Genomic DNA, 8,243 nt, shown 5'->3' with positions numbered 1-8,243 from the left:
TCGATTTTCCGGCAAAACGGTTCATAATTTCTAGCCACATGTTAATATATTTTTAATCAGCAAGTCACCCTTAATCAAAATAATTCAAATTTCAAACAAAATATTCACTTTTAATTTTCACGAAATTTTCAGCAAATACAGACATCCAAGTGGAAATTTTTCTCACGAACCGTTAGATGTAGGAAAATTCTGAGTATGGCAGAAGAAAGAGCGGCCAATTTTATGTAGGAAATGTGTTTTCGCTTAACTCTCGGACCAAAATTGACGCCAATATAGCCGATTAACGAAATTTCATAAAAATCCAAGGGTACCCCCTTGTAAAAATTTTTCCAAATTTTCCAAAAAAAAAATTTTGTTTAATGTTTTGGTACATGCACTTGGTCCAGCTTATTCCAAACATGTGGTTTTTTCTGATCCCTTACCCCCAGTTTGCCGGAAAAGAGGAAAAATCGGATTAAAAAATCTACAGTTTTTTCGATTTTTCGGCAAAACGGTGCATAATTTTTAGCCACATGTATGGATTTTTTTAATCAGCAAGTCACCCTTAATAGAAATAATTCAAATTTCAAACAAAATATACACTTTTAATTTTTTCGAAATTTTCAGCGAATACATACATCCAAGTGGAAATTTTTCTCACGAACCGTTAGATGTAGGAAAATTTTGAGTATGGCAGAAGAACGAGCGGCCAATTTTATGTAGGAAATGTGTTTTCGCTTGACTCTCGGACCAAAATTGACGCCAATATAGCCGATTAACGAAATTGATAAAAATCCAATGGTCTACAGTTTTTTCGATTTTCCGGCAAAACGGTTCATAATTTCTAGCCACATGTTGATATATTTTTAAACAGCAAGTCACCCTTAATCAAAATAATTCAAATTTCAAACAAAATATTCACTTTTAATTTTCACGAAATTTTCAGCAAATACAGACATCCAAGTGGAAATTTTTCTCACGAACCGTAGATGTAGGAAAATTTTGAGTATGGCAGAAGAACGAGCGGCCAATTTTATGTAGGAAATGTGTTTTCGCTTGACTCTCGGACCAAAATTGACGCCAATATAGCCGATTAACGAAATTTGATAAAAATCCAATGGTCTACAGTTTTTTCGATTTTCCGGCAAAACGGTTCATAATTTCTAGCCACATGTTAATATATTTTTAATCAGCAAGTCACCCTTAATCAAAATAATTCAAATTTCAAACAAAATATTTCACTTTTAATTTTCACGAAATTTTCAGCAAATACAGACATCCAAGTGGAAATTTTTTTCACGAACCGTTAGATGTAGGAAAATTCTGAGTATGGCAGAAGAACGAGCGGCCAATTTTATGTAGGAAATGTGTTTTCGCTTAACTCTCGGACCAAAATTGACGCCAATATAGCCGATTAACGAAATTGATAAAAATCCAAGGGTACCCCCTTGGAAAAATTTTTCCAAATTTTCCAAAAAAAAAAATTTTGTTTAATGTTTTGGTACATGCACTTGGTCCAGCTTATTCCAAACATGTGTTTTTTTCTGATCCCTTACCCCCAGTTTGCCGGAAAAGAGGAAAATCGGATTAAAAAATCTACAGTTTTTTCGATTTTTCGGCAAAACGGTGCATAATTTTTAGCTACATGTATGGATTTTTTTAATCAGCAAGTCACCCTTAATCGAAATAATTCAAATTTTAAACAAAATATACACTTTTACATTTTTCGAAATTTTCAGCGAATACATACATCCAAGTGGAAATTTTTCTCACGAACCGTTAGATGTAGGAAAATTTTGAGTATGGCAGAAGAACGAGCGGCCAATTTTATGTAGGAAATGTGTTTTCGCTTGACTCTCGGACCAAAATTGACGCCAATATAGCCGATTAACGAAATTTGATAAAAATCCAATGGTCTACAGTTTTTTCGATTTTCCGGCAAAACGGTTCATAATTTCTAGTCACATGTTAATATATTTTTAATCAGCAAGTCACCCTTAATCGAAATAATTCAAATTTCAAACAAAATATACACTTTTAATTTTTTCGAAATTTTCAGCGAATACATACATCCAAGTGGAAATTTTTCTCACGAACCGTTAGATGTAGGAAAATTTTGAGTATAGCAGAAGAACGAGCGGCCAATTTTATGTAGGAAATGTGTTTTCGCTTGACTCTCGGACCAAAATTGACGCCAATATAGCCGATTAACGAAATTTGATAAAAATCCAATGGTCTACAGTTTTTTCGATTTTCCGGCAAAACGGTTCATAATTTCTAGCCACATGTTGATATATTTTTAAACAGCAAGTCACCCTTAATCAAAATAATTCAAATTTCAAACAAAATATTCACTTTTAATTTTCACGAAATTTTCAGCAAATACAGACTCCAAGTGGAAATTTTTCTCACGAACCGTTAGATGTATAAAAATTCTGAGTATGGCAGAAGAACGAGCGGCCAATTTTATGTAGGAAATGTGTTTTCGCTTAACTCTCGGACCAAAATTGACGCCAATATAGCCGATTAACGAAATTTGATAAAAATCCAAGGGTACCCCCTTGGAAAAATTTTTCCAAATTTTCCAAAAAAAAAAATTTTGTTTATTGTTTTGGTACATGCACTTGGTCCAGCTTATTCCAAACATGTGGTTTTTTCTGATCCCTTACCCCCAGTTTGCCGGAAAAGAGGAAAAATCGGATTAAAAAATCTACAGTTTTTTCGATTTTTCGGCAAAACGGTGCATAATTTTTAGCCACATGTATGGATTTTTTTAATCAGCAAGTCACCCTTAATCGAAATAATTCAAATTTCAAACAAAATATACACTTTTAATTTTTTCGAAATTTTCAGCGAATACATACATCCAAGTGGAAATTTTTCTCACGAACCGTTAGATGTAGGAAAATTTTGAGTATGGCAGAAGGACGAGCGGCCAATTTTATGTAGGAAATGTGTTTTCGCTTGACTCTCGGACCAAAATTGACGCCAATATAGCCGATTAACGAAATTTGATAAAAATCCAATGGTCTACAGTTTTTTCGATTTTCCGGCAAAACGGTTCATAATTTCTAGCCACATGTTAATATATTTTTAATCAGCAAGTCACCCTTAATCAAAATAATTCAAATTTCAAACAAAATATTCACTTTTAATTTTCACGAAATTTTCAGCAAATACAGACATCCAAGTGGAAATTTTTCTCACGAACCGTTAGATGTAGGAAAATTCTGAGTATGGCAGAAGAAAGAGCGGCCAATTTTATGTAGGAAATGTGTTTTCGCTTAACTCTCGGACCAAAATTGACGCCAATATAGCCGATTAACGAAATTTCATAAAAATCCAAGGGTACCCCCTTGTAAAAATTTTTCCAAATTTTCCAAAAAAAAAATTTTGTTTAATGTTTTGGTACATGCACTTGGTCCAGCTTATTCCAAACATGTGGTTTTTTCTGATCCCTTACCCCCAGTTTGCCGGAAAAGAGGAAAAATCGGATTAAAAAATCTACAGTTTTTTCGATTTTTCGGCAAAACGGTGCATAATTTTTAGCCACATGTATGGATTTTTTTAATCAGCAAGTCACCCTTAATAGAAATAATTCAAATTTCAAACAAAATATACACTTTTAATTTTTTCGAAATTTTCAGCGAATACATACATCCAAGTGGAAATTTTTCTCACGAACCGTTAGATGTAGGAAAATTTTGAGTATGGCAGAAGAACGAGCGGCCAATTTTATGTAGGAAATGTGTTTTCGCTTGACTCTCGGACCAAAATTGACGCCAATATAGCCGATTAACGAAATTTGATAAAAATCCAATGGTCTACAGTTTTTTCGATTTTCCGGCAAAACGGTTCATAATTTCTAGCCACATGTTGATATATTTTTAAACAGCAAGTCACCCTTAATCAAAATAATTCAAATTTCAAACAAAATATTCACTTTTAATTTTCACGAAATTTTCAGCAAATACAGACATCCAAGTGGAAATTTTTCTCACGAACCGTTAGATGTAGGAAAATTTTGAGTATGGCAGAAGAACGAGCGGCCAATTTTATGTAGGAAATGTGTTTTCGCTTGACTCTCGGACCAAAATTGACGCCAATATAGCCGATTAACGAAATTTGATAAAAATCCAATGGTCTACAGTTTTTTCGATTTTCCGGCAAAACGGTTCATAATTTCTAGCCACATGTTAATATATTTTTAATCAGCAAGTCACCCTTAATCAAAATAATTCAAATTTCAAACAAAATATTCACTTTTAATTTTCACGAAATTTTCAGCAAATACAGACATCCAAGTGGAAATTTTTTTCACGAACCGTTAGATGTAGGAAAATTCTGAGTATGGCAGAAGAACGAGCGGCCAATTTTATGTAGGAAATGTGTTTTCGCTTAACTCTCGGACCAAAATTGACGCCAATATAGCCGATTAACGAAATTTGATAAAAATCCAATGGTCTACAGTTTTTTCGATTTTCCGGCAAAACGGTTCATAATTTCTAACCACATGTTAATATATTTTTAATCAGCAAGTCACCCTTAATCAAAATAATTCAAATTTCAAACAAAATATTCACTTTTAATTTTCACGAAATTTTCAGCAAATACAGACATCCAAGTGGAAATTTTTTTCACGAACCGTTAGATGAAGGAAAATTCTGAGTATGGCAGAAGAACGAGCGGCCAATTTTATGTAGGAAATGTGTTTTCGCTTAACTCTCGGACCAAAATTGACGCCAATATGGCCGATTAACGAAATTTGATAAAAATCCAAGGGTACCCCCTTGGAAAAAATTTTCCAAATTTTCCAAAAAAAAAATTTTGTTTAATGTTTTGGTACATGCACTTGGTCCAGCTTATTCCAAACATGTGGTTTTTTTCTGATCCCTTACCCCAGTTTGCCGGAAAAGAGGAAAAATCGGATTAAAAAATCTACAGTTTTTTCGATTTTTCGGCAAAACGGTGCATAATTTTTTTATCCACATGTATGGATTTTTTTAATCAGTAAGTCACCCTTAATCGAAATAATTCAAATTTCAAACAAAATATACACTTTTAATTTTTTCGAAATTTTCAGCGAATACATACATCCAAGTGGAAATTTTTCTCACGAACCGTTAGATGTAGGAAAATTTTGAGTATGGCAGAAGAACGAGCGGCCAATTTTATGTAGGAAATGTGTTTTCGCTTGACTCTCGAACCAAAATTGACGCCAATATAGCCGATTAACGAAATTTGATAAAAATCCAATGGTCTACAGTTTTTTCGATTTTCCGGCAAAACGGTTCATAATTTCTAGCCACATGTTAATATATTTTTAATCAGCAAGTCACCCTTAATCAAAATAATTCAAATTTCAAACAAAATATTCACTTTTAATTTTCACGAAATTTTCAGCAAATACAGACATCCAAGTGGAAATTTTTCTCACGAACCGTTAGATGTAGGAAAATTCTGAGTATGGCAGAAGAACGAGCGGCCAATTTTATGTAGGAAATGTGTTTTCGCTTAACTCTCGGACCAAAATTGACGCCAATATGGCCGATTAACGAAATTTGATAAAAATCCAAGGGTACCCCCTTGGAAAAATGTTTCCAAATTTTCCAAAAAAAAAAATTTTGTTTAATGTTTTGGTACATGCACTTGGTCCAGCTTATTCCAAACATGTGGTTTTTTCTGATCCCTTACCCCCAGTTTGCCGGAAAAGAGGAAAAATCGGATTAAAAAATCTACAGTTTTTTCGATTTTTCGGCAAAACGGTGCATAATTTTTAGCCACATGTATGGATTTTTTTAATCAGCAAGTCACGCTTAATCGAAATAATTCAAATTTCAAACAAAATATACACTTTTAATTTTTTCGAAATTTTCAGCGAATACATACATCCAAGTGGAAATTTTTCTCACGAACCGTTAGATGTAGGAAAATTTTGAGTATGGCAGAAGAACGAGCGGCCAATTTTATGTAGGAAATGTGTTTTCGCTTGACTCTCGGACCAAAATTGACGCCAATATAGCCCATTAACGAAATTTGATAAAAATCCAATGGTCTACAGTTTTTTCGATTTTCCGGCAAAACGGTTCATCATTTCTAGCCACATGTTAATATATTTTTAATCAGCAAGTCACCCTTAATCAAAATAATTCAAATTTCAAACAAAATATTCACTTTAATTTTCACGAAATTTTCAGCAAATACAGACATCCAAGTGGAAATTTTTCTCACGAACCGTTACATGTAGGAAAATTCTGAGTATGGCAGAAAAACGAGCGGCCAATTTTATGTAAGAAATGTTCATTCGCTTGACTCTTGGACCAAAATTGATGCCAACATAGCCGATTAAAGAAATTTGATAAAAATCCAAGGGTACCCCCTTGGAAATTTTTGCCAAAATTTTAGAAAAAAAAAAATTAGTTTAATGTTTTAGTACATGCACTTGGTCCAGCTTATTCCAAACATGTGTTTTTTTCTGATCCCTTAATCCCAGTTTGCCGAAAAAGAGAAAAAATCGATTTAAAAAACATACAGTTTTTTTTGATTTTTCGGCAAAACGGTGCATATTTTTTAGACACATGTATGAATTTTTTTAATCAGCAAGTCACCCTTAATCCAAATAATTCAAATTTTAAACAAAATATTCACTTTTAATTTTTACGAAATTTTGAACAAATACAGACATCCAAGTGGAAATTTTTCTCACGAACCGTGAGATGTAGGAAAATTCTGAGTATGGCAGAAGAACGGGCGGCCAATTTTATGTAAGAAATGTCTATTCGCTTGACTCTCGGACTAAAATTGACGCCAACATCGCCGATTAACGAAATTTGATAAAAATCCAATGGTCTACAATTTAATCGAAATAATTCAAATTTCAAACAAAATAATTACTTTTAATTTTCACGAAATTTCCAGCAAATACAGACATACAAGTGGAAATTTTTCTCACGAACCGTTACATGTAGGAAAATTCTGAGTATGGCAGAAGAACGAGCGGTCAATTTTATGTAAGAAATGTTCATTCGCTTGACTCTTGGACCAAAATTGATGCCAACATAGCCGATTAACCAAATTTGATAAAAATCCAAGGGTACCCCCTTGGAAAATTTTTGCCAAATTTTGCAAAAAAAATTTAGTTTAATGTTTTAGTACATGCACTTGGTCCAGCTTATTCCAAACATGTGTTTTTTTCTGATCCCTTAATCCCAGTTTACCGGAAAAGAGGAAAAATCGATTTAAAAAATCTACAGTTTTTTCGATTTTCCGGCAAAACGGTGCATATTTTCTAGACACATGTATGAATTTTTTTAATCAGCAAGTCACCCTTAATCCAAATAATTCAAATTTTAAACAAAATATTCACTTTTAATTTTTACGAAATTTTGAACAAATACAGACATACAAGTGGAAATTTTTCTCACGAACCGTTAGATGTAGGAAAATTCTGAGTATGGCAGAAGAACGGGAGGCCAATTTTATGTAAGAAATGTCCATTCGCTTGACTCTCGGACCAAAATTGACGCCAACATCGCCGATTAACGAAATTTGATAAAAATCCAATGGTCTACACTTTTTTCGATTTTCCGGCTAAACGGTGCATATTTTCTAGACACATGTAGGAATTTTTTTAATCAGCAAGTCACCCTTAATCCAAATAATTCAAATTTTAAACAAAATATTCACTTTAATTTTTACGAAATTTTGAACAAATACAGACATCCAAGTGGAAATTTTTCTCACGAACCGTTAGATGTAGGAAAATTCTGAGTATGGCAGAAGAACGGGCGGCCAATTTTATGTAAGAAATTTGATAAAAATCCAATGGTCTACAGTTTTTTCGATTTTCCGGCAAAACGGTGCATAATTTCGCGCCACATGTTTAATTTTCTTTAACAGCAAGTGACCCTTAATCGAAATAATTCAAATTTCAAACAAAATATTTACTTTTAATTTTCACGAAATTTCCAGCAAATACAGACATACAAGTGGAAATTTTTCTCATGAACCGTTAGATGTAGGAAAATTCTGAGTATGGCAGAAGAACGGGCGGCCAATTTTATGTAAGAAATGTCCATTCGCTTGACTCTCGGACTAAAATTGACGCCAACATCGCCGATTAACGAAATTTGATAAAAATTAAATGGTCTAGTTTTTTCAATTTTCCGGCAAAACGGTGCATAATTTCGAGCCACATGTTTAATTTTTTTTAACAGCAAGTGACCCTTAATCGAAATAATTCAAATTTCAAACAAAATATTTAC

This window comes from Diabrotica undecimpunctata, chromosome 10 (assembly GCF_040954645.1).
Source record: "Diabrotica undecimpunctata isolate CICGRU chromosome 10, icDiaUnde3, whole genome shotgun sequence".
Taxonomy (NCBI): Eukaryota; Metazoa; Arthropoda; class Insecta; order Coleoptera; family Chrysomelidae; genus Diabrotica; species Diabrotica undecimpunctata.
The sequence above is the reverse complement of the archived record's forward strand: the minus strand, read 5'-3'. Positions refer to the sequence as shown.